Raw genomic sequence first — 27,140 nt, 5'->3', positions numbered from 1 at the left:
AAGCAAACAAGCATTTTTTTTCCAAGTGTTTCTTTGGAATGCTTCCTCAACCCTCTGAAGAGCACGTCTTAGTGGGCTGGGTGGGGAGCAGAGAAGGGGGATGATGAGACGTCCACAGTGTTTACAGTGGGTAGAGCTGCCAGGGTTCTATCCAGTTTTAAGACATACAGCCTTTGAAAGCCCTTGTGTCTGGTCTTTGACTCAAAAATGACATCTCTACAGACAGACAGAGGGGTATGAGGCTGTAAAACCAAAGCATATTTTCTTAACACTGCTCCAGAAATATCCTCTGCTAAACGTGTAACAGATGCGTGTTCCTCATTAAAAAAGTGTTGCTATACATTATGTCTTGGCTGTAGACAGATTCTGGCAGAGATTGATACACTGTGGACATATAATTCATGTGTATAGTATGTGAAGTCTGGACCCTGCTTCTCAACCTGCTGAGGTCCTGTTGTGGATCTCGGGCCATGGAAATGGGAGCAAAGGGAGAAAGCAGGCAGACGTGGAGGACCAGTCGTGTAACTGAGAAAACAACAAAGCTATTGGACATACTTTTCCCAACACCATCCCCAGACACTCAGCTTTTATTCCCACTTGTACTGTGAACTGGGAAAGCAGCACCAATTCCAGCTACCTTTCTTTGAGCGGAAAGAGAAATCAACACTTCATGATGACCGTCTTCTTCCTTGAGTAATCTCTTGCCTTTTGTTGAAATTTAACTTTTTAGTTTTGGAAAGGTAGGTCCTAATGATGAATTACAATATTTTCTGGCTGATTGGTGCTTAAAACCAGCCCATGCTAATCATAACTTCATACTCCACTGGGAGACCCTCAGTTTTATTCCTTGCCTGGTATTCAGACTTCCATTTAATTACTGGTTACTTAGATTTATAGGCAGATTTGCTAAAAACAGTGACTCTCTGTGTGCAGACAATAACCTTTTGATGGGTATGGTAGTAAAACTGAAATTCCTATGTAAACAGGACCAAATTTTAAAAGTAGCTGGTGTACCTCTCTAATGAAATTGGCAGCACTGTGTGGGTACTTTGTCTTGGAGAATGCTAAATGGGGCATAGCCAGCATTTGCTCCATAAACTGTCAAACAAGAGAACCGCAACTGTTTGGTGATTTGTTTTTCTAATGTAGTTCTCTACTATGGGAAATGTCTTTTCCATGACCAAATGCAGAAGCTGTCAAGATCCAAAAGAAATAGAGGGGAGAAAGATGATGTCTAGAAAGTATCTCCCAGCAGAGAAAAAAGGAGAAGGAAAACATTTCTCAAAGACTCGGGTTTGGTAGCATTATGAAAAAGCAAAATGTTTAGGAAAGAATTACTTCAAGGATGCTATAGTTGAGCTTCAATTATGCTACTGTCAAACTCAAATATTTTCCGTCATTAGGCAGTACGGATGATAATACTGTTGCGTATCCCAATAGGAAGATTAAACAACTATATATGCATCTAGTAACTTTCTTCTCAGGGACTTCTACTGCTTTACAAGAGGAAACAGACTTCATCACCTTAGAAAGGTAGAAAGCCCCCCTTTCATTTCTGAAGAAACAAACACTCTGCAAATAAGTGGTACCTGAGCTATGCCTCAGCAGATGAAACAGAACATGAGCACTGGTTCCAAGCTTCCTCTTTTGTTCTATATTCCTCTTTGCATTTCATTGCAGTTTTAAGCTCATGTCAGTACCACAGACAACAAAAACAAGGTCATTTTATTCATAATAATGGAGCATAGGTAAATAGGTAAAGTCTTTACTCCTGGTGAAAGGATGTTCCCAAATCAGAATTTTGAAAACAATCAACATGGACTAGCTTTATTTCAGACAGGTGCTCTGGTGAAGTCTCTCTCTCAATAATGGGAAAAGTAGCACAGTTCTCCTTTTTCCTACTTATGTTTGGACCAGAGAAAAAGAAAGAAAAAACTGAAACACAGATTTCATCATCTGAATTCAAACCCCATCTGATCTGGTCCTCAGGAAGACACATAGCATTTAAATATTTGCAATGGCTATTGAGGGATTGATTCTGGAGAAGTAATCAGATAGACAATATTTTGACCAGGGTTCAAGTATCCACAATACCCAGTAAAATAATCAAGACGACCCTGAGCAGACTGCAAGACTCCTCTGTACATGTAGATACTTCCCAGTGGTGCAACTGTAGCTGTTAATTAGGCCTTGCCACTACCTACTGCACACTTCCAAGCAGCTGATGTAACAGTTTGCTGCCCACTACCCTACGATTTTCCTGCCTGCTGCCAACCTAGGAACCAGTTGTTCATAACAAGAGCAAAAGGGAGGACAGGACTACTCCAAGGAATCTGAGAACTATTAGCAATAATATGCCAACTACAACAAATCTGCTCTAAAAGAAGGGAGTGTCAACACATATCAGTAGCCTACATTGCAATTGTTGAGAATCAAAGCTCGCGTTGTTTTATGACCCTGAAATGTCAACTCAATTGCAAGTTTAAAAACAATAGTTTTATCACTTTGCCAGTCATAGGACAAATCTTAATAATCTTAGTGATGTTTGATCCTTGACCAGGTTTGAGACAAGTAAATCACAGATGCAGAGAAAACCAGAAGCCCACAGAGTAATTACAAAAAATGAAAATCACAGCCATGGTATGACAAACTAATGCCCTGCTCAGCCCCTACTATCCACGGCATCTATATTACCCTTAGGGAATATTTCTAGCAGCATCTTCTTTTATTGAATGCCCAGTGCATTACTGACATTATATAAACAGATAAACCTTATGGATGGGAGAGCATTGTGAGTGTTGTGCAGATATTTCTCTTTACAGTTGTTAAGTATTACATTCTGATACAACTTAAAAATTGTCCCCTAATTCAGAACTCTATGAATGTAGTGCACTTAGTTAAGGTAAAATTTTTTACTTTCACCAACAAAAATTATACTCTCACTAAATAAAAAATACCAAGGGAGGGGGAAAGATCCATAATAAGACCATAAACATAAGGGCACAAAAGTGTCAGCAAGAGTAATTACACTATTGAAAAAAAAAAAGTCCTTTTAATTATTTATAATAACTTAGCTTTTCAGGTGCTATTTGTGCTTGTGATAAAGACAGAGCATAACAACACTTAGCACCATTTAACATTTTTCCATATAGGAAGTATTTTATAGCTACAGTATGCCAAATGGGGACCAGAGTCACACAGATTAATAGTTACACTGAAATCACTATTGTCAGGTGACAATGATATATTTTGTCAGTGAAAATGAACCTCAAACCTGCAGCCCCATAACTGTTCCACCATCGGTTTCTGGCTTTAGCCAGTTACCTATCTGAAAACGTGAACAACTTTAAGCAAATATTTTCCCCTGGAGATCTGACAAAGTGGTATATACACAAAGTATTTTAGTTCAAATAAAACATACCTGTTGGTTTAAAACCACAATTAGAAAAAAAAGTAAATTATGGTAACAATTTCTCTTTTCAAACAAGATGCCTTGCAGTCAGTTGGTAAAGCTTGAAAGCTGATAACTGCTTAACAAGTTTTGTATTCTAAACAAAAGTATCTTAATAGTTCAAATTTCTCTTCTTTCTGCTGTCATAAGTACAATGATCACACAACTTAATTATAGAGCATGAACATTGGCAAATATCTCACACTAAAATGGTGATATACTTCTATCAGAAATAACAAAAAAATATACGCTAATTATTGGTGCCACTACCATGTTTAAGAGTGAGCTCTCTGTATCTATGGGCAGTCAAGATTTGCACCATCTGGCCTAAAAGAACACTCTGCAGAGGAAGCATAGCTATGTCAACATCAGCTCCAGATCATGGACTCAGTCTTTCCACAATAGGCTGGTTTCTTGAACTAGAATGAGAGGTGAATGTCTTATTTTTACAGCGCTGCATTAAATGTTTCCTTCTAAAAGCTATTTTACTAACATTGTGGTGGTTCACAAAGGACACTAATTCAGCATATGGTTAACGCATATAAACATGCCTCCTACATCTGAAGAGATATAGTCTTTAGGAGCATTTTCAAGTGACTAACATCAAAACACCATCAATTGAAGATGACATTTTGGCACGTAAGCATCCAAACTCTTCGCAGAACCTGCAGAACACATATATAACTCTCATTTTTACACTCAATGAAGATGCACAGAGCCTTTCGAATTATGGTGATGCAATTTAAATGATTTAATTAGATTAATATGTTCTAGTCCTTGGCCACTCTCTCACTATAAAGTAGGAATTTCCTCTGAGCAGGCACAGCACACAAGCCAAGCTGCAACTGCTCTTTCCAGGTCCAAGAAATGTGGTCTTACTTCCCATTCCTGTGAGACAACAGAAGGGTCCACTAAATTCTTCTGACAACCTTCCTTTCTTCACTAAGTCTAAATCCATCCTAAGAGTACAAGGAAAACAGGAGCAGTTGTTACTATGACACAGAGTTTAAAACACTAATAAGAGCTATTGAAAAGTATGCATGTTTCTACTACCTTCTGATTTACTTTTCAAATGTAAACCAGAAGTCCACTTCTTCTGCCAATGCGGTTTTTCTTTTTTAATTAAGAGACTTTAAAATCTGAATCACTCTCTTTCTTGGGAAGACATGGAAGAAAAAGACAGGACAGACTACTACCAACCCAAATTTATCTCAAACCATAAACTTTGTAATGGTTGGTTTCTCTAAAACTGGATACCAATTTAAAAAAAAAAACTGGTTTTTAATTACAGTAAAAAACTGTTTTTACAGCCTTTCCTCTATTGTGTTTAAATATTGAGAGTGACAAAGTTGAATTTAACTTACTACGCTTTAAAAAAAAGTGAAGAACTGAAAACAAGCAGCAAGACCAGTTTTCCTGCGTTTGATTTTTATTAATGATTCGGAGAAATTTGGTTTTTTACGTATACGAGAAAGTTGCTGACTTAAGTGAGCAACAAACTTCCACAACTGAATTCAGTGGAGCCCCAATTAATATAAAGAGACATTTGTCTTCTCTTTCCTAACTGGAGATAAGAAGTTCCCTTCTAAATTACATACTAGAGACATTTGACTAAAACTGTTTTCCTCCAGGCAAAAAAGTAAACATCTATAAACATTTTATACTAACACTGCACAGCAAAAAAACAGACTGAGCACTATTAATGTGCACCTCTTTTTTTTTTTTTTTTCTTCATCGCATTTATAAGAAACAGGCAGTGATGCAAGCCACAAGGCTGGGATCTAATCAGACACAGTAAGGCCCTGTCTAGACAGGCAAAAGTTATTACAATCAGTTAGCGTGGTTGAAGAACTCCATTAAGATGCAGGCCAGCAAGAAAGAAACCACATTAGCAAATGGCACAGAACCACCAGGCGACAAGGCAGCCAAGGGGCGTTCTGGCACTTTCAAAATCGAGACTCTCTTTGACTCACTGGCAAGCTGGCATGTCACAGCAGAGCTCCTTCATCAACATCGAGTTTGACAGACTATGGACATGTGGGCAGTGGTGACTGCGTAACCCCACAGTGCTCTGACCCAGCCACAGCATCACTCAGTGAAAAGGAGTTCACAGGTGAGCAAAGAGGAGCTGGAGTGCTATTCCATGGTGCTGTGCCCAGGCACAGTCAGACTCAGTCCCAACAGCAAGGCACCAAGTGCCCACAACAGAAGAAGCACTGTTTACTCACCAGGTGAGGGTGTTATTCTCATCCCTTAGATTGATATCACTGTTGTTTATAGAGAAACACACTTCCCTGATATTTGTGATATAAGCACACAGGTCCTAGACATAAGAAACCCTATACTAAAGAAGAAAGAAAAAAAAACGACTAAACAAACCATAAAGAAAATTTAAAAATTAGTGATCAGAATTACATATAAAGCAAAGTAAAATTGCTTCTATTGCTGCCATATTACCCCTTGATCAAAATTTTTAAGGCTTCTCAATAACACCTATTTGCTTTGCCAAATGCATATCACAGCCTATTTGATTCAGTGGTAAACGTGATAAAACAAACACATGCAACCTATTTATTAATCTTACTTTATTACTCATTCTCAAATAATTTAGTTTAAAATATAGAAAAAAATACACAGTTCTAAAGAGACAAAGGAGGCAGTGAGATCATCTAGGAAATTTTTATCTTGACACCTATAGACAGTAGGAACACTTCTAAATTTAGACATCCCAGTATTAAATCATGGTCCAGAACAAATAAAAACAAAGCCCAGAAAAGTGCTCATATTTTAATTGCTATCAACAATAAATGCTATTTTCAGCTATGCTATCCCAAGCAATGAACTACAAGCCTTGAAACTGCTATTAAAGCCCTCTCAAACTATTTGCTGAAGAGAAGCAAGGATATACTTACAATACGACACATACGCTTTTGGGATGGGAGAGGAAGTTATAAACTATCCACAATCCACCAGGGAAAATCTTTCTTCTTTGAATCAAGAACAGGCTTCATAATAAATTCCTTTGCTATTGTATTATATAATCTCATTGGTAGCATTTGTCCAAACTTTTCCAGTGCATTACTTTGTGTCACTGCAAGTTACTTTATAGAAGGGGAAAAAAATCCCACAGAGAATTTGAGAGTATACACAGAAACTGCTCCAACTTTTTCTATCAATTATGATTATATTATTAAATTTTCAGAAGCAATGGACTTCACTTTGGCACCATCAGAATGGCACCTTTGGCTCTAAATGGTACGGCAACCCTACCAATCGATAAGGGTGTTCCACGGCACCATGAAGGATCCTTATTATTGTGCCTATGCACAATCGAACACAAGGCTGGAGTTAAATTTGTCACTGCAAATGCGAGTAGACAGTGCAAGAAGCTCACTTGTGCAATTAGGGGGCAGGGCACTCACATGACCTCTGTAAGCATCTCACTGAAGGCAATTCAGTGAGGTCTTCAGCAGTTCCTGATGGTGACATCATTAGCTGAGCATGGAAGAGCTCAGATGTGGCTAACAAATGCAGGTTTTGGAAGCACATCTGCTACTAAAAACAAACATCAGTCTTTCAACCAACTCTTGGTCAGCCCCATGATGAGCTGGACCATGACCCAAGAAGAACAATGTCCAAATCCTATAAAACAATACCATCAAGGATAACTTACAAATATAACATAGAATCATAGAATGGTTTGGGTTGGAAGAGACCTTAAAGGTCATCTAGTTCCATTCCCCATGCTGTGGGCATGCAGCCTACCTCTCTTCTCTAGGTAAAAAGTAACAACTAACTATCACCTGCAGCAACAGTTATTACTTACAGATAGAATCAGTAGGGATCTAAGGTGTGACAGGGGGTGATCCCCAGGACCTGAGCACCACATGAATACCTCGTGCCAGCTTCTCAAGGGACTGCAACAGGGGGAACGGAAGAAGCAACTGCACTATCAACTCAACACCATCTAAAACTACACTGCTATCGAAAGGGGGAGGTCTCATAGCACCCATCATCTCTGGCCATTGATGGCCACCTCCTGTCTTCAGATGATGCTATTACAAGTGCTGAAATGAAAGCAGTTCAGTCAGCATACTGACAGCTTTTTTCCAGTTGTGAGCACTAACTTTCAGCCCGATCAGTGATCTGATCCAGTAGAGCCAGCACAAGTGACATGAAGGAATTGTGTAACCAGGAACAGAAAGGACAGATCACCCATCTTCTGCTACAGCAAAGGCTTTGTTGTCTTATGCTGGGATCCAGTTTCTACCTTTCTATCAGCTCAAGACCAAAAAACACACACACAGCTTATTTCATCTAGTTGATCAGCACCTATTCCTGTCACAAGCCCATGTGATAATTACTACTACAAGTGTCATAACCAACTGTAAAACTTCTGGCTCGCCCTGTGTATCAAATGCTACACAGACACTGTAAAGAGCAGCAAAATCCAGTAATAGCTTACAAACTCACACACTTTTTATGAAAGGCTGCATGTTGTGCTGTGCTACCTACAGAGTTTATTATTTTCCAAAGCAGTAATTATGCAAACACTTGGGAACTTGCTTAATTTTTCTGTTGCTAACTACTCCATTACATTTAATGGATTAATTAGCAAAAGCTTATTTTTACCCAGGGAGGAAAAGCTCCAAAGGATACATACTGGACAGGCTCCTGGGGGGAAGCAGGGAGGGGGAAAAGCACCTGGGAGCACCTATAGTCACACTGCAGCTCCAAAAGCAGTTTTGGCTGCAATAACAAGTTTTGCCAACTTAAAAAAAGCTGCCTTGCCTTCTCCACACCCTCTTTCCTTCTCTCTTACCCCCCAGTGAACCAAATCATGGAATTGATCCAGATTAAAATTACATTTGTTTTTGCTCAGTGTCTAGATCCAGATCACCACAGGGCAGCATAAGCATTTGTGCTGTTATGAATGGGGATAAGAGGCAGAGGTAGGCAGGGGCTGCCAGGGCAACCCGAGGTTATTGCAGTTTAAACCACACAAAGCACAGTCACAGTCCAACTCTGTAGTTTCAGCCCTGCTATACTCATCTGACACTAACATTAGAACGATAAGGGTGGTCCTCCCCTTCTTCCCTGCATCTCCTGTCCTCTCTCCACAGCACTAGGGCTCAGCATCTCTCCCAGACACTCCTCTGAGAAGGTAAAGCTACAAAAAAATCTTGCAAAAAAACCCCTCTGGGGCTAGATTAGGTTTCTGCTACATTGGTTCCTGGAACTGGCTTTCCACAGGGTTGGATAAACTGGCATAAAGGAGAGGGTCCGACGGGTCCACAGCAGAGCATCCAGAGCAAAATATCTATATTTCTCTCAACAACAGAGAGCAAGCCTCTCCAGGACCAACAGATGCCTCCCACAGGGACCAGCCGCAGAAGTAAATCCATTTGTAGGATTTTAAGTCTCACTTATGCCAAAATCATAGAAGCACACTATTGTAAGTTTAGTTAGATAAAAAAAGGTCATACAAAGTACTGGTTTCCTTTCACATTCTTTGCATATACAAAGATCCCAAAGGTTCCAGTGGGATTTTCTTGTATAGCTTTACTGAAAGCTGATTAAAGAAAATGACCATTAATCCCACTGGTAACTTAAAACAAAACGTCAAATTAATTTCAGTGGGAGTTCTGGACGCATACGAAACCGGCATGGTACCGTCAGATTCACACACACAGCTCTCTTGGTAAATGACAAGAGCTCTGCAGACGCGCAAAAAGGCAAAATTTACTCCACAGTATTAAAACTCGGTACAAAAATCACCAAACCATTTGCACCGGGCTCAAAACCATTTCCACAAACCCGACCTTCCGAAATTGTTGTTGTTCACTACACTGTTTCCCTTTTCACCTCTTTCACTTTGAAAGCTCGCCCACCTCAATCATCTTTAAACCGAGACCCGCGCCAGCAAACCTTTTCATTTCGCTAACATTCTGACCTGCGTTTTCCCAAGCTGCTGTGCGCAGCGTTGCGCGGCCAGCCCTTGAGGGAGCGAGGCTCCCCCGTAAGCGCCCGTTGAAGTGCCGGGCATAGGCACCAGCATGTGCCAGCTGCCGGACTCCCTGCAGGGCCCGGATGCCCGTGTGCCACCGATGGCCAGCGGACACGGCGCGGGAGCGCTCCCGGAGCGGGGACAGTTCGTGGACGGAGACCGCGCTGGCGCTGCTGCTCACCTCCGGGCCGCCTCAGCCTGCGCGGGGCGCGGACCGTGCGCGGGCCGCGGCCTCGGCTCTATTGTTCGGCGACGCCAGAGGCCGGAGCGGCGCGCCCGCGGAGCGGCGACGCGGTCAGCCCCGGAGGGCGCGGCGGGGCGGCAGGAGCCCGCGGAACCGGGAGGCAGACGGACCCGTCCGCGGCGCGCAAGCCGTCCGCTCCCGGCGCAGAGATTAGCACGGCGGAGGACAGTTCTCACCACCGAAGCAGACAGACAGACATGCGGTAGCTCCTGCCGGGGGCTGCCAGCCCGCCGCCCATCCCCTCTCCCTTACCTGTCCGCGGGTGCGGAGCAACCACGAGGACTTAATCTCCGCGGCGCGCCCAGCTCCCAGCGGAGAAGTTTCTACCCCTACTTCGCTCCTTGCAGCCACAGCGACGCTTTCCTCGCCCGCCCACTCCCTGCGCTCCTCCCTCCCTCCGTCCCTCCCGTCGGGATGGGGGCGGTGGTCCGGAAGCCGGCCCGACCCCGCCCCGCGGCTCCCTCCAGGCCGGGCCCGGCACCGCGCGACGCCCGTGTGTCCTGGCCCGAGCGGTGGGGGCTGCGGTGCGGACGGCCCGCCGCGGTCAGGCTGCGGGGCTGGGGGACGTGCCCGCCCCGGTGGTGCCCTGGGAAGGGCTGGGCGTGCTCACCTGTACCTGCTGGCCCCAGCAAGGGCAAGCGAAGGGTGCAGGATGCAGGCGTTGCCACCCCATGCTCCTCTGTTTGCCCGAGCAAGCCCTCCTGTCTTTTAGTCTTCGTTTATTTACAAACTTAACTGTGAGTTACCTAGCCGGTTAACACAACAGCAGGAGAAATTAAACCCAGGAGAAACCTCACACCTCTCAGGTTTTTCCCACACACAGGTTTCTAGAGGAAGAGAAATCACCTGGGATAGCTCTTCTAAGAGGGGTTACACAACAGAACGAACTCCAAAGGGAACGGCTCCGGCAGCACAATTCGTGCAGGTATTTAGGAAAGCTGGGACAGGCTCCTGCCTCTTCTCAGCGGAGGTATGAGGGCAGAGAGAAACAGACACACCATCTGCAATTGTCTGCTCTGTTCGATTCTCCTGATGCACTTATTGCCATTATTGCAATGTGCAAGCACAGCTCTGATCCGTGTTACATAATTAACCTTTGTTGTGTTGGTAACTTTGTCACTTTACGCAGGGCAATTGTGAACATGAGAAGGGCTTGATGTTGGGATTAGCCAGTTGCTGTTTTCCTCCCCTGACAATTTTTGTTTGGTTTCTCTCCAAAAAAACAAGATCAAAAAAGTTCTATGCCATAGAGAGCAGCATAGTGAATGTTGTGGTAGGCCTTTGTTCCTCAGCTAGTCTGTGCCACAGACAGCCCTTAAAGTTTCCTCTCCAGGCAGGCTACACCCTGTCTTCAGAGAGGCCCGGTGCATCACAGTAGCAAAACTGGGTGGAAGTCAATATCTACAGGAGGCTGAAGTGGAAAGCAGAGGACATATATTCATGGTAGACTCAACTTCTTAGACAACACACTAAGCTGGAGTTTTCTGCTGGCTTCCTGCCTGCAATTTTTTTTCTGTAATCTAGTGAAAGACAGTCATTAGAAGAGACTTTTCTTGCCAACAAGTGCTTTCTGTCAGAAAACACTGCTTGCCCACTGTAGGATACCTAAGTGAGTGTCAATGAAGGTTCCTGACAGCACTCCTGCCCCACATACTAACTTAGCCGATTGTGATTATGACATTTCAATGAAGAAATCTGTACTATGACTATGAACTCTTTAAATATAAAACACTAAACTGTTGTAAGACTACAATGAGTGGCATCTCCTACTGGTATGGTTTCCCCTATTGATTTTACAGAGAGTATTTAAGCTAGATGTACTGCCTAGAGAACTAGGGATATACCTCATTGTCATTACTGATGAAAGGAAGCAGAGGAACATTGCAAAACTATTATATTATGAGAATTTTTTATTATGTGAAGGTGAAAAAGAGAAGTATCAGTCAAGTATTCGTCAAAAATCAGGCTCTTTCATTGTGTTTAAGGTAATCAGTCAGAAATAAGTAGACTTTCCACACAGGGTGGAAAGAGTCTGCTGAAGGTTATGCAGAGGGGCCATCTGTACCATATTTTAGTTTAACCAATGTCCTCATGGACAGAGGTCTCTGTTGCATAATTGATGCATTTAATTTGGGGTTGGGGTGTTTATCCTGTTCCAGATCACCTTCTCCCCCCTGTGGATAGTTTTTCTTCTTTATACACCTGCAATTAGAATATCGCTTTGACTTTGTGCAACACCCCTCAAAAAAGGCTCTAGGGACAGACTTTCAACTGGTGACCATGGTGCTGGATTTATGTGCTGAGCAGGAGACAGAGCAGAACAAGTCCATGGAGAGCTGTTGGAAACACTCAGTGGCAGTACTGCTAATATGATATATGAAAAAGTCATACAAAAAGTCATATGGAAGCTCTTAAAAACTATTTGTTCTTCAACAGCTACCTCTCGAACTTTCAGGATTGTTCCAGGATTGTGTTCCCAATTTATTTTTCACAGGTCTGAGAGCTAACTACTTACTTTTAAAAAGAAATAGAAGCTTGAATGGTCTTATATTCAAATAACCTCTGGAACTAGGAAATTAAAAAAAACAAACTGAATATCATTAAAAATACTGATATCTGTGGCATTGGTAGCATTGCAGCAGTGGTGATGAGGCACTATTGCCCCTCTGAGCCATACACCTTTATTTTGTTTAATAGATTATGCTTATAGTAACTTCATATTAGTGGTAAATGCAGTTTGTAGTGTACTTCAGAGATGAAAATCTTTATGTTTACAAATGCTGAACCACTTGCCCATCAAAAAAGACACAAGAAAATGTCGTACCAGAAAATATCATCTGCTATCATGAATATTTAAAGGTAACATCACTGTCAAATGCTCTCAATACTGTAAATTTACTCTTAAGGCCACCATTAAAATTCCTGAGAACGTCACAAAATAATATGTCCCTTGCAGACTCATATATTACAATGTTTTGTGGTCTCAGATCCAGCCTTTACCTCATGACTCGCTCAAGCAAAACGTCTATTGAAGTAAATGGGAATTTGGCAGAAAAAAAGATGGAGACGGGCCAAAATCAGAAGAGGGATGGAAATACTCTGGTCTTTCAAGGCAATTGAATTCTTTATGTGGATCCAAAGTTTGCTGTTCACAGCTTAATTCTCAAGTGAGATTACCGAAGGACTTCCGATGGGACTTCAGCCATCGTGTCCTGGCTAAGCAGGCTTTAGTGAACACCATCTGTGATTGCTCCTCATGCACACCAGCTTCCCAAGGTACACAACAGAGTGTTATTTTTGTAAGAATATTCAGTTCCCCCTTTTTGCCCTGTATTGGTTGGTTTTCCCTCTCAAGGAACCATTGTGTTAGAAGTTTCTTCAATCTTAACCACTTTTATCCTCCTCCCTTTGGTTTGCTGTGGAGCAGCGTGTCTGACTGACTCAGTGCTTGCATGGATTTCCTCTCAGTCGTTGGTGTTCCTGCTTGTCCTCGATGTGTGTCTCTCTCTCCCTTTTAAGTAGTGAAATCCTTTATCTGTCCCCTCCTGACCTCCCTGTATGTCTGGCTTCTGGGCATCTGCTTTACTTTTGTTCTCTGCTCTCCAGGAGCCGTCCGTGTTCCATCCGGCTGCAGTGGCTGCTCATCATTGGGTCTGCCTCTGCCTGTTACCCTCAGTGCTTCTGGAACTGAGCATATCCCCAGCACAAGTAGTACAGACTCTGGAGCTACCTATTCCCTAAATTTCAACTCATAAAATCTGATGTTCTGCCAGTCAGGAGCCTGGGACCCCTTAAATATTTGGGATCTTTCTATCCTTTCTACTCTTCTTGTCCATGGAGTATGGAATCACACAAACAAGTTCTAGCTCTGTTATTGGAAAATTATATACGTGATGCAAACCATCAGGTGTCAAATACTCTACATCCTGTTCAAATGCACTTTCTTTCAACATATTTAATGAAACACAGTCTCGGTGTAATTAAGACAGAACACATTTTCACCGAGGGTAAATTAGTAAAGGTAAATTAAGGAATATGAAAATGTTTCTCTTCTACTCTCTGCATGCGCACACATGCACAATACACACAAACACACTTGGGGAAAAATGCCCATCTCCAACACATCACCAAAACAGTGTTTTGGCTTCTGTGCCCCCTCTACTGGCTGGCCTTAATGTACCTGCATTAACGAAGTTACTTTAAAAAGTTATATTGAAATTATTGATGGTGCTGGCACCTTAGCAAAATTGGTCAACTAATAAAACTACTACAAAGAATAAGAATCTTTACCAATCCTGCAGAACACTAATTCATACTTATTTGCTCTGAAGATATATTCAGACTCAAAGTATTTTTAAAATGTTAGGATAAGAGATGTCAAAAACTGATGGAGTAGAGTAAAAATGCCAAGAAAAGGAGCATCTTCAAAACACAGATGTGTGTAGGTGGGATCTTGCATTAATTTTTTGTAATTTCCAATTTTTTGATGCAAAGACTTCCTCCTTTTGTGTTTTTCCCCGTTAAAAACAGATTACGAAAACTGATTTATCATTCTGCATACTATATAGATCCAAATATACACATTTGTCAATATTTTGAGCTTATGCATTGAAACTTTTAAGGGAAGATGTAATTTCAAAAATAAATTATAAAAAAATCCAGAAAAATAAAATTAAATATTTGATACAAGCAAAAGTACATACAGAGGGAAACAGACGAAGGCATAAAACTTAGATAACAGTTCCATTAGAGCCATGCTCAGCATCTGGAAAACCTGGACTGAAACCTGCACTGGTCTCATTGACATCAGTGCAACTGGTCTTTTCCAGCCAGAAGCTTTCAGCAGGAAGGCAAAGCTATTCAAAGTATGTCCAAATTCCTGAGGACTCACCAGTTCCAGTTCAGGTGTGAAAAAGGACCAGAGCAGAACTAGCTGTGGGGCTGAGAGGCCTAGACAGTAACAGGAGTTACTCTAAAGAGTTTGAGCTGGAACATTTGAGAGAAAAAAGTAGATTGTCCCACTCCCTAAGGAGTTTTTATGAATTATTAAAAGAGAAAATATTTATTGTTCAAACAGCTGAAGTACCGTTTAATTCAAGATGTTACGAGTCAAGAACTAAAGGTATCTTTCTTAAAAAATATGTATAAAAATCGATAGCTGTTCTGCAGTTTTATAATTTTAAAAATAGCAGAAAAAGTTGCCTCAAAGGGAAAATGAGCAAGCTCCCTAAACCCCTCTTGCTCATGACCCCCACACGAGACTTACCGCAGACAGGGCTCATGGCCATGGCATTATTCTCAGGGAATACTTTGCACATGACTAGGTACCCAGAACTATATAACTGCAAGACAAAGCCACTTCTTTGCACTGACAATGCAAATGAAAGCAATGACTTTGTGCTCTTTAAAATAAGCAATACACGGGCTAATTTCTGTTGAACTTCAAGTGTCCTGCAAGCACATTGCCTCCTCCCCTGCACTCACCCTGCCATGTACACAGCTCAGCTCACCACCAGTCTGGCATTATTTTAGAGCCCCTTGCTGTTAATTCATGCAAACAATGCAAGAACAAAAATGTTTTCTCTATTCTTTAAGCCATTGCACCAGCCAAGACAGTCAGGGAGCAGTGCATAGCAATGTGTGTGTGGAGTCTCTCAGGGACCCCCCTACATGACCACTTCCAAGTCTGTGTGCCCTCCCTCAGGTAGGAGAGGCTCACCAGGCCTGCCAGGTCCTTCTCTTCTCAAAACCCCATCGTCTGCACAGAAAATGCCCTGGCCAAAGTCTTCAACAAAGAGCACTCCAAGGCCCATCTGGGATGGTAGTATTTTTCTAGCGCAACAAATCACACTCAGAAGCCCTTGTCTGAAGCCTGTAAAGCCAATGCAGTTATATATTGAATTGTCACATTCATCTTAAGTCCAAAAAGTAACACCTTTTCAAAAATGTTGTGTGAGGGCATCCTCTGGTGAAGCCTCTTTGCCACCATCAGAGAGGGAAGATAAGGAAATGGCAGCCCCTGGAAAACACAAGTTCATCTCTAATTTCATAGTTTTCGAAAGCTCTACTTAAAAGCTCCCTGTGTGAGAGGTAATGCTGGGTCTGTCAGCTCATTCAAGATGCTAATTTCCCTTTGAGATACCAATTTCACTTTATGATACCAAAACTTTGAGTTTTAGCACATTCTCAGAACGCTGATGGAGAGATGATGGGTGAGAGTCTGTATCAAAGTCTTTCTCAAGCTTTTATCATGCTTGGACATTAACATTTTTCCAGTCAGAAATGGCAGAACTGCCAGGACTGCTGACCCAACTCCTCTCTTTTAACGAGCTGGCACTGATACCATCACTGGTACAAAAGATACTACAGTCACATCATATCTTATCTTTCAGACCAGGGTGTTTACAGACTCTTCACTTGACTTATTGTATTAGCACATGCCAGCCTTTAAGACAGCTCCAAAAAGGGACTATGCTCTCCACCACTTCATTTAGGTGTCAGCATTTAGCTTCTGTGCTCATTCTGGTCTTTTCTTCTTCTCCTTCCATTGATTCCTGTTTTTTTTATTGGATGTATATAAATCCAGTTCCCCTGTGAATTTATTAGCCCATTACTGCTAGGAAAAAGAAAAGGATAATCTCCCCTTTCTCCATTTCTACCAGCAGACATGACTCCAGATAGAAGAAAGGGGCTGATTAATTATACAGAAATAAGATTTTTTTTACACATTAACTTTATAAAACAAACACATATTTAAAGGAACATTGTAAAGGTGCTTTCTCCCTTGCAATTTCAGAGCTGTATTTATTATTTGTAAAGAAAGCATATAAGCAATGTTGTATGACTAATTTTTCTTTTCAGTCCTCAATACGTGCCAAAGCATGTTTAACATATTAGTTTAAACTGCATAATCCATGCTTTCTTGAATGTATCTTTCTTCATATAGACATGGCTTTGTAAACTGACTAGAACAACATCTCACTTCTTCATACAATCAACACTATCTGACCAAGATTTTTGGCATGAGCTTTGAGGCACAGTAAGAAAAGCGTAACACTATCACTCATTTCCATGGTTTTCATCCCTGGTTCCTGTCTGTCCCAACATTCACAGCCACGACAGAGCCAGGCAGCTGTGACTTGGTTTTTACATTAATTCACTGCTGGCTCAAAAAAAGGGTGTGTTCTAATTAGGTTCCAGATTTTAATAGACCAAAGCATGTGCCTACGTGTTGTCCTGAACCAAGATGTCATCTGGAGTCCAGCCCTAAACTGCCAACACACGCAGAGTTTCTTTGAAGACCTCTTATCCAAAATCTAATAGTTGCTTAGAAAAGTAAAAAAACCCAAACCCAACCATCCAAAACACCCTGGCCAGATACAGGCATGAGTTGTGAGATATAAGACTGCATATATTAGAGCACTTCTAGATATGCAGCATGTCCTGGCCTAACCTACAACACACGACTGAACTTCTTCCTGGAACAGGAAAATTATGCTATTGCTCTTTCCTATGTACTGTAGCATTTGGACTCACAGAGCTGCCCAGTGGTGACTTATTTCTTCTGTTTGCCACCAGTTGCTCCAGAAGAGTGCTTGAGCAGAGAAAAGGGTCAGCATTATGTGCCTGTGAGGCAGGCTGGTAACCTTTTATATAATGAGCCTCTACCACTGAATCCCAGACCACAAGTTTCTGCAGCAGGCAGATTTTTCATAATTAAATCCTGATGAGGAACACAGAGTTTAAAAGCATTGTGCTAGTCTGTACTGTTCTTTGCAGACAATCATGGAGCACAACAATAAGGGTCTAGTTGTGTGTGACCCACAGCTCTGACTTTTACTGATTTACACCAGGCAATCCAGAACTCAGGCAGGCACCCAATTTTCCTCATCCTCTATTTTGGATTCACGCTGTAGATGTCATTTTAGTCCTTTTGAGGGCTGGCAAAGGACAGATTGGTTGGTTTAATTCTTTCCCTTCCTTCTTAGGGGTTTTGTAGGGGTTTTCATCACCATGAAATCTGGGTACCTATTTCCTTTTTGATTTTCAGAGGCAAAGAGGGACATGTGGATGATTCTAGTGGAAAGTTTGGTGGACTCCTTGTCAGCACAAGGAATTCCTAGAGAAATGAGCTGGTGGGAGACAAGGACTGACACTGGGTTTAAAGGGGAGTGTTTGGTAGGAAACTAGGGACAAGCTGGAAGCCACAGCCAATGATGTAATTAAAGCACATCCTGAGCAGCAGCGGTGGATCGTACTTATGACCGTCAATGAAGGCCCTGCGAACATGGAAGAGATGACACTTCATGGCACTGACCACTTGTATTAGGTGACTTGTGAGCCTATTGCACACTAGTCTCTGCGTGAAGGGGGTAGTTTTACTTGGAATGACTCACAACCCACTAATTGCACCTTCAGTGTCTGAGCCACAAGGAGGAGTTGGTGTGAGAGCAGTCCCCAAGAATTTAAGAGGGAAGGTGCTGCTTGGTCATTAGACAAAGGTCTTTGACAGGCAACTGCTTTTTATCTTCCCTTTGCATTCACTGAGCTTAATTTACCAGGTTTTTGTCTCATTTGCTGTTCTAATCACTCATTACTTCACTCCTCTGTCAATTCGAAACCTTTGAATAACCAGGTTACAGGCATTCATTATCAGTTAGTAGTTACTTCCTTCTTGACTAAGTGTTGTATTCTAGATCAAATTTTTTTCCTGGTCTTTCCCTTCTCACATATTCCCAAACAGCAAACATATTGCTCCTCAGAGAGAAAGATTTTAAAGAATTTTCTTTGGGAGAAGTGAATTTTTCTCCATTTTCTGAAAAGATCAACATTGCCATGAAGGCACAGCTTGCTTGTCCTCCTAGTGTGGTAGGAATGAGCATTGCTACTACACCTTTGACATTCCAGCAGAACTCCCCAAGGCTGAGCGAGCTTTTCACACTACTTTGAGGCCTTGCCTGTGAGAAGGCAAGGCCACTGCTGCTACACTCCACCCAGGGCTCAGTGAACATCAAACACACACAGAGGGACATCAGATAAGTACAGTGTGTGGCCAGAGAGAGGAGTCTGGACAGTATGAATGAGAGGAGAACTTGGCCTCCTTTTTGTTTCTTTTTGGAAGCAGAGAGGAAAAATGGGCTGTGGTAAGACGAAGACCAGTAAAAAAAATTTCTGGATTTAGCAGGACTGGAATGTGCTGGTGTTCCTCGTGGGCCAGGGCTGACCAGCACACATTCCTTGTCTTTCTCTTAACCACAAGTCAGCTGAGCATGTTAATTTGACATTGAGGCATTTGAAGTCAGTATTAATTAGAGCACAGCATCATATCCCTTGGACTGCATGGAAGTTGATGTGACAATAGACCTAGGTCTTACTTCTTGGCACTAAATGCTCTTTGGTGCTATTATATTATGGTACATAATAACAATGAACCCATAGCAACAACAGCATAAACCCCAGATCTGTTAACCACAAAGTACAACCAAGAATTATCTTTTTAACATTTCTAAATGGTTTTCAGCCTGGTTTATAAAGAAACAAGACTTAAGTGAATTGATATCTATCTACCCATCCATCAGCTTTCCTTATCATCCGTGCTGCTACTTGCAACACCATTTGAACTTTTTAATCAATTTCAAACAAATGTAGTGAAACATATCTCAAAACTGCCCACATTTAGTGTAAATCTGTTAAGGAGATGGAGAAGTGGCCACATTAATGCTGCTAGTGATAGAAAGGTAGTCATCACCTTTTTCTTTTGTTTGCTCTGAAGGGATTTAGGAGAAGCAGTTGTCACAAGCTACTAGTGGAACACGATCCACCTAAGTGATTGGGATTTTTCCAAGCCTCAAGAAGATGGTGTGGCAAAGCATTACCTAAGCTCCAGACTACCTCCAATTAAAGACCTCCAAGATTTGTGTGTGATTTGTGATCACACAGTAGATTTCTGAGAAAGGGTTTTATATGTAAATAACAAGGAAGACCCTTCCCAAATGTGTAATTTACCTCCATAACAGATATTAAAAAAATCATTTGCATATATGATGGGACAGAGATGGAGCTAACTCAGAAATGGTGTGAAGAGAAACTGATATCTAGCATTATTGACCTTGTGGGGTTGGAAACAGTTCCTTTATTTGTCCAAGAAATATACTGTAAAGCCTACCAGAAAGATGTAAAAAAACTGACTTTAATGAAAAACTAATAAAAAATTTCTTTGCTTAGCTAAATTTTTTTTTCTGTTGTTCTGGTATGCACATGTTGGTTCAGTAGCATGATTATTTTTTGACAATTCTCATTATTTGTAGACCCCATGAGGATAGAACAATTAAAAAATAATAATCTATGGATTTCCAATGAATTTCTGCATGGCGACAGAGAAATGTGTAGGCCTGATTTTGTGTGTACCAGATATGTTTCTGATTCTCTCACTCTGTAAAACTGCATAAAGTGTCTAAAGTCTTTTTACTTTTCATAATTCTGACCTTAAATAGGTTGAAAGGAAGTTATGATTCTCCCTTACCTACTGAATTTCCCCTGAGCTGACTTGCAATATTGCTGCCCTTCCCTTGGCTCGGTGCATCCTTGATATGTAGTCTTTCTTCAGCACAAGGAAATCTCATGCACAAATGCCTTTAGTGCAAAAGGACGGGGTATAAGTGTGTGAAATACATACATGTGAGGATGCAACTCTGCCTAGCTTTGCTGAAGATTTAACGCACTCTTTATGGTTATTCTGCAACAGCAGAACAGTCCCATTCACTAGGAAGCCTTCTTCACAATAGTCCTGCTATCCAATATCCAATATACAAAATTAACTGGAAAATAAACAGCACTGTACACAAGCAAGTAACCTTTGACTAGCCAACTTACTGCAACCAAAATATTTCCCTAATTTTGTTTAATTTTGTCTGTCCTTTCCTTCTTTTTTCTATGCTTTGTTGTCTCTCCTGAAATGTCACGACAGCAAACAGCCCACAAAAAATTATTGCCTTCTCTTCAAACACTCAGAAAACTCCTTTTGCCACAATAATTAGTTTGAATTGGATGACTAATCATAGGAAGTTGTGCCTAGAGCAGTAGCACCATGAAAGGGCTATATAGAAATGCAAGTGCAATGTGACTCTCAGTCACCCCTAGACTTTTTCTGCAAATGTGCCAACACAATGCCCTTTTTATACATTAGTGATGGTGAATTTAGCTGCTTAAGTACAAGAATAATCTAGCCTAAAGCTAAAGTCACATACATGCATCTTGTTAGGTTATATGGCCCCATAGTTTGGCTTATTTACCTGAGGTCTGCTTGCCTTGCTCTGAGAAGACACCAAGATCTGCAGCGTACAGCAATGATGTTCTAAAATCTACAGTAGACCTGAAGTATCAGGCCATGGAAAGAAGAACTGGGATTCAGGAGCTGTGTTCTGCCATGGCACAAACTCTCTGGCTGTATCTATATGGATAAGTTAAACAGTGGCAGGAAACACTCAACTGCAGTTGATTGAGGGGACTTAAGCTTGAATTTATTAGACCTCTTGAACCATGACTAGCAGTTTTGTCTCCCAAACTGTCTCTGGGCACATGTAGGGTAGGCCAAGTACCATTCCCCACAGGCAGTTCAGGTGCAGCCACACTGATTTGGAAGGCAGAAGAATTTGAGACTAAGAACATGGTTGGCTTTATCCAGGAAATGGTCCTGGGCATTAATTTACTGGTATAGCTGTAGCCCATGCCTCCCTGAGTCAGTGAACATACATACCACAGATGAAGAGTAAAAAGGTGGTGAGATTCATGTTTCCTACCTATCTTACAGTGAATTTGGGAGCATAATCTATTTCAGTGCTCTGAAATTTTCTATAAGGAAATAATGAGCAACTATTGGTTCTCAAATCTATTTCATATACATATATTATAGAATAGATGTTCCTAAGTAAAAGCCTTAAAGGGACTGACACATGCTGCTGTTTAACTAAGCTTTGTGTGAATGCTTATTTCCTGATAAAAATCAAACCATTTCCAGGCCAGCATGCTCAGTTACTCGCTTATCTTACATTTGGGTGAGTTCTTTTTTTTTTTTTTCTACCATGCAAGAACTGTGCATAACAAAGCCTAGACATAATTTTAAAAATTGAAGGGAATCATACCAAGTTACACATATCAGCAGTCTCCATCTCCCATCAAAGCCAAAAGCAGGGGTTTTGGAAGCACTGAATAGTAACAGAAGTGAATTCTGCAGAGCACTCTTATCTAAGAGAGATGGGTAGTTGAGAGGAAGGATGTTCTTAGATCACATGTTATGCTGCACCCAGGAAAATGCAGATAACAATAGTTCTCCTGATATTTGTAAGGGCTCTGCAGCCCTAAGATGGGCTGTGACAAAGAAGAGAGAGCAAGGAAAAAACTATTGAATGGAGCAATCAGATATTACAGGGGTGGGTATTAAAGAAATTCCTATTAGAAATGCCAGAAAGCCCTCTAGTCTTTTGTCAGCATATTTTTTTTAACAGCTGAGATCACTGTAGTAATTTATATTTTGTCTTTGTTTAACATGGCATCTGCCAATCCCCGCTTTTGCATGTGTTGCTCAATTACTCCTGTATTCAAACTGTCATAGAAGACTTCAGGGATGAGCTGGGACTCATTGCAGGTGTTGAAAGGCTTAGAGCTCAAATACATTTGTATTTAAAAATAGTTCAGTTAAAAGCTGGAATCTGAACACAACTTTACTGTAGGAGAAAGGCAATGGGAACTGTCATCAGGAACGTATACAATTTGTCTGATTCATTTGGATTAATGTATGGTTTCACTCCCTTACCCCCATTGCAAATTGGTTTTATATCCAAACCATCCTGGATAGGAAGGTAGCACACTGATAGATGAGCAAAGAAACTACATAAGCCAGGTAGGTGGGAAATGATCTGACCATTTCCTCCTCATTCTTCCAGCTCAGTGGCTGCATGGGGCAGCCTGGAGGAATTTAGGAAACCAGGACAAACTCTGGACCAGCTTTGCAAATCTAGACATTTCTTATCCTCAGGTGCTTTGGAGGACCCTAACAATTGCAAGATTCTCTGCTCTTACAAAGTACCACATAGCATCTGCTTTGCATTCTTTTGCCTCTTCTCTCCCTCTCACTCTGAGCAGCTGTTTCTTTACAAGGAAACCACAGAGTGGACACTGCAGAAGTACCTTCTTTCAAACACTTTGTGAAATGCTTGTATCTGGCTGAGAGGTAAATGGACCCAGAGATGAGGGGAGACATTGCTCTAAGTTGCCACCAGCCCAGTAACTGCCACCAGCCTGTAGGAACAAGCCATTGGTTTGTCTTGTAACCTGTGCTTTCTATAGAGACCTGACAGAGACAGACCAGAACCTGCTATAACACAACTAATGCACAATACCATGACCATGTCTTTCTGTTCCTTGATGTAGAAATAACCATGCTTCAAAGTGCAGTGTCTGGCTCTACTTTTCATCACGGTTGTACTTGGGAGCACTGCTATTAATGCAGCAGGGCCTTGGAGCTTTCTCTTCCATTCTCTGGTGGATGAAGACCCTGCATCTTCATGCTGTCACACTGGTTTTAGTCTGGTGGAGCTCATCAGTGCTCAGTAAAATTGCACCAGCGTAAAAATGGCATAATGGTGCAGAGAATCAGGCCTGCAGGCTGCAATTTGTTCTGACATAATAGGATAAAACTATTTGTCTTACATGTACTCTCAAGTGATAGTGCTGATGAAATGTGTCAGAATAAAGGCCTGGAAAGTAGAGTCCTTTTTCTGTCCATTAATCGGGCACAGAATGGATGGGAAAGCAAAAGCTTCACCAGCCAGGCTACGTGCTGCTCTCCCAATATGCCTGCACTGAGACCCGGGTGTGCCCTCTCCCATGTGACAGGGTAGTTTTGTTTCCTTGTCCATTTATTTCATGACATCTCTGTGGAGATCGCCACGGGGGACACCAGTCAATGTCAATGTCAGTTGTGATGCTGTTTTATTGTGCTCTGAAAATGTACCCTAGAAGTGGATCAGCAGCCCTCACCCCACATAACAATTGGATAACCTACTTCCACTCCTTACTGACCTACTTATTTGCACACTGGTGACCTAGATATGGAAGGCCTCTATCTTGCTGAGGTCTCTGGGTCCTTCCACCATAAATGAGGTAGGATGTTATGTTTATGCACACTTCACCACCATGAATTTGGTGCTACAGAACCACCCACTGGGAGAGAAAAATCACATTAAGGAGAGTAGCAATCAAATAAAGGAAAACATTATCTTTGCCACTTCCTATGTTTTTAGACAGGGATCATTTGCAGCAATAGAAAGGCTAGGATGAAAAGAGTAGTGATGGATTAGCAAATGGTAGAGTCAAGGGAATGTGAGAAAGAGAAATTGTTATGATTCTGCAGTTTGCTGATACAGTTTTTACTAAGTACAATCATGTAAAGTCTGAAGACCATTTGTTGTTCACAACTCAAGTTTTCAATACACGTAAATTATGAGGAAAGGTCTATACAGTGCAGTTACAGACCAGACATACTACTATTTTAACCAAGAATTATCTATTATCTGAAACAATTATCTTTTTCTGTTATATATTGAATTGCTAAAAATTCTGTGGTTATTGCCATTCCTGTTGTTTGGTGGGATGCATCCTCAGGAAGTGGAAATTAATGGTCCTGCATCAGTCTGGATCACTGGGACAGTCTAGTTGTTGCTGTAGGATATGCAAGAAATTAGACCCATTCACAGACACTGACCTTGCAGTCTTTGATGTGAGAATAATGATTAATTCTGTACTCGTTGTATTTTTATCAGGAGCAGATCCAGAGCAGGATTCACAGTGTCTGAACTACGTATGAAAACTGGGGTCTCCAAACCTCTTGAAGTCTCATTGCAGGAGAAGAAAAATAGTTTCTAAGCTTCACACACTCATTTTACATGCTGTGAGAAGCAGATGTCTACCCTCACCTACCTGCTTTCCAGGCCGTCACTGTCAAGGATTTTTTGTAGCTCATGATATGTAAGAAACTGGTACTGCTAAAGCATCATACCTGGTTAACCCTGGTGGCCCAGATACCTGTATCAGGGCACTCTGGAGAAAGACTTCACACTCAACTAGCAAGGTGCTAGCACTGGGTTTGTGGTGAGACAATTTCACTATGCAGTCAGTGGACTTCTCACCCTGCACTTGCTACATGCAGTTTTTTTACTGCTTATCTCTCTTGATTTTGGAACACACTTTAAATCCATGTTCTCAGTAACAACATTTAATACAGAATCTGGAAGTCAGTAAACATCAAGCTGGCCAGAATGTTCTCAGGTCCTTCTGGCATTGTCTGTTGCCATAGATATCACTGGTGTGATGTTCATACACTGTACTTTGTCTTGGCTGTTTATATCTGCTGAGCAAGAGCTAATGAGATCCCTTCGGGCTGTCTGCCCTGGGACACACACAGTTATCTATGGTCCTCATCACCCCTTTGGGTTGAAGGTGAAAGAAAGCAAAAATGAACACTGCCTTTTGTTGCCTCATAAGGCTCTAGAGCCAAATCCAAATCCAAATCATACATTTTTCCCCAAACAGTAACATTCGTTTTGACAAAATTCTGCTCTACTGACTTGCTTTTCTTGACAAGTACAGCTGTATTCTTCTGAATTTTCATCTTCTTCTTTCATTTTCAAAATGACCTGGTTGTTACAGCCTCTCACCATGCTGCAGCACTGTAACAGTGAATGGGAGAGGAAGAGATTGGTGAGAGGTCTGTCTACCTGCTTTGCTGTAAATCATCACTCTGAATACACTGTAAAGCACTTTACCCAGTTTTACACTACTCCACCCTATTTTCTTTATCTATTTGTATCAACAGTGACCCATTCACAGACTTTGAATGTGTAGCCAGGGGAAAATGAGTTTTGCAAAAGCCGTTTTTCCAAAGGCACTCACGTGTGCCTGTAATTTGATGTATGACTTTGTGAAAGCTGTCACAGAGGTATCCTACATGCACCAGCACTGATGGATCAGCATACTGGCATGATGACACAAATACAGTCTTTCACCATTGTCAGCGCCTTTTGACTCTACATTTTAAAGCTGGACAATTTTCCATTAGCCCCTCACATACCCTTTGCCTGTGCTAGAACAGACTTAGAGGTATGAGTCATGTACCAAAAGTCCAAAATTTTGCTTACAAAATGGCTAATGGGGTGGCTCTGCATCACATAGTGACATGCTTTAATGTCCTACATCCTTGCATGTAGGATTACATGCAAGGAAAGGACTTCTGCTTCTATATCACTCCACAGAAAGGACATAAGACTTTCTTAAATACTTCTGCCCTAGAAACAGAGAGCTGTTGTGACAAGTGGTCAGTCTAAGGTGAAAGGAAAGTCCAGTGAGGTTTCCCTGCAAGATGGAAAGCTCACCACTATGATCTCCTGTCTGGACTTTAACTCTGGCCACCATGTGTCACTCCGCCCTAGTTACTCAGATGTCTGGTGTGCACTGAAGTTGTATCCTTTGGCAGAAAGTTGACCTTCTTTTTAACCAAGGTGAAGCACAGCCCAGAGAAATGCATCCTGCAAATGCACTATTGCAATAACATTCCCTCTGACCTGTCAGGCCTGGTCACTGCAAAGAAATTAATGTCCATGGAAACAGAAGTCTCCCCTAGAACCTAGGGTGACTGTCCAGTCCAATAGCAAGACATGCTGTGGGCATAGTCAGCTCCTGCCCCTGGTCCAGTGGGTGGCAAGTGGTATATTTTTAAATCAGAAACAGGACAAAGTACTGTCACAACAGCTGGTTGCAGATATCAGACACCAGACTGCTTGAGGAAAAAAAAGAAACCCTTATTGCCAGTGAGCCTGTAGCCTGATAACTCAAAGTTGCACACAAGGCTTCTCGATATCAAATGCTATTACGACTTTCCAGCAGCACTGGTGCAGCAGTAAGAGATTCCCTTCATCTCAGACAGGCTTTGCCACCTCATCAAAGGAGCCACAATTTCTCCCCTCTTTTCCCGACACATGCTTCTTCCTTTTTTTGTCCATTTACTTCAAACAGTGCAGCAGGTTGGGGCAGCGTAAACAAAATGAAAACTGCCAGTCAAGTTACCAAATAAAACCAGAGTGCAGACACATGAATAAATTCACCTTCCCAAAATACATTTGCAACAAAATAAACAAGAAACAAAAATCTGCTGGAACTCTCCACCAGGGTTAAACAGATATTACCATGGAGTAAACCTATCCCTGTTCAATGTCAGCTGTATGCCAGGGCCTGTATCCAGACCATAGCTCTGCAGCTGGCTCCCAATGGAATAAGCACTTAGGAGCTCCTCAAAAATGCAACACTGCCTGCACTATCTCTAAATCAAGATGTCTTCCCCTTAAATTAAGCTCAGCAGTTTGATATTACTGTTACAGAGCCTGATC

At 41.7% G+C, this 27,140-nt stretch overlaps 1 protein-coding gene across 6 annotated transcripts in view; it reads right to left on the bottom strand.

Annotated features, from left to right (window-relative positions):
- TIAM2 (T cell lymphoma invasion and metastasis 2) overlaps positions 1–25,391 on the bottom strand; it is a 186,382-nt gene extending 160,991 nt beyond the window's left edge. For 5 of the 6 annotated variants that reach the window (XM_018077892.2, XM_029962699.1, XM_018077891.2 and 2 more), the window contains exon 1: positions 9,955–10,026. The gene's annotated coding sequence lies outside the window, so the exon portion shown is untranslated. Of the gene's footprint in view, positions 1–9,954; positions 10,027–25,325 lie in introns of those variants that run through there. The other variant, XM_018077894.2, reaches the window with a different exon arrangement.
- Positions 25,392–27,140: the final 1,749 nt, after the last annotated feature.

Source organism: Manacus vitellinus, unplaced genomic scaffold (genome assembly GCF_001715985.3).
Source record: "Manacus vitellinus isolate BGI_N305 unplaced genomic scaffold, ASM171598v3 scaffold_4_pilon, whole genome shotgun sequence".
Classification (NCBI taxonomy): domain Eukaryota; kingdom Metazoa; phylum Chordata; class Aves; order Passeriformes; family Pipridae; genus Manacus; species Manacus vitellinus.
This window is presented reverse-complemented; position numbering and strand designations above follow the sequence as displayed.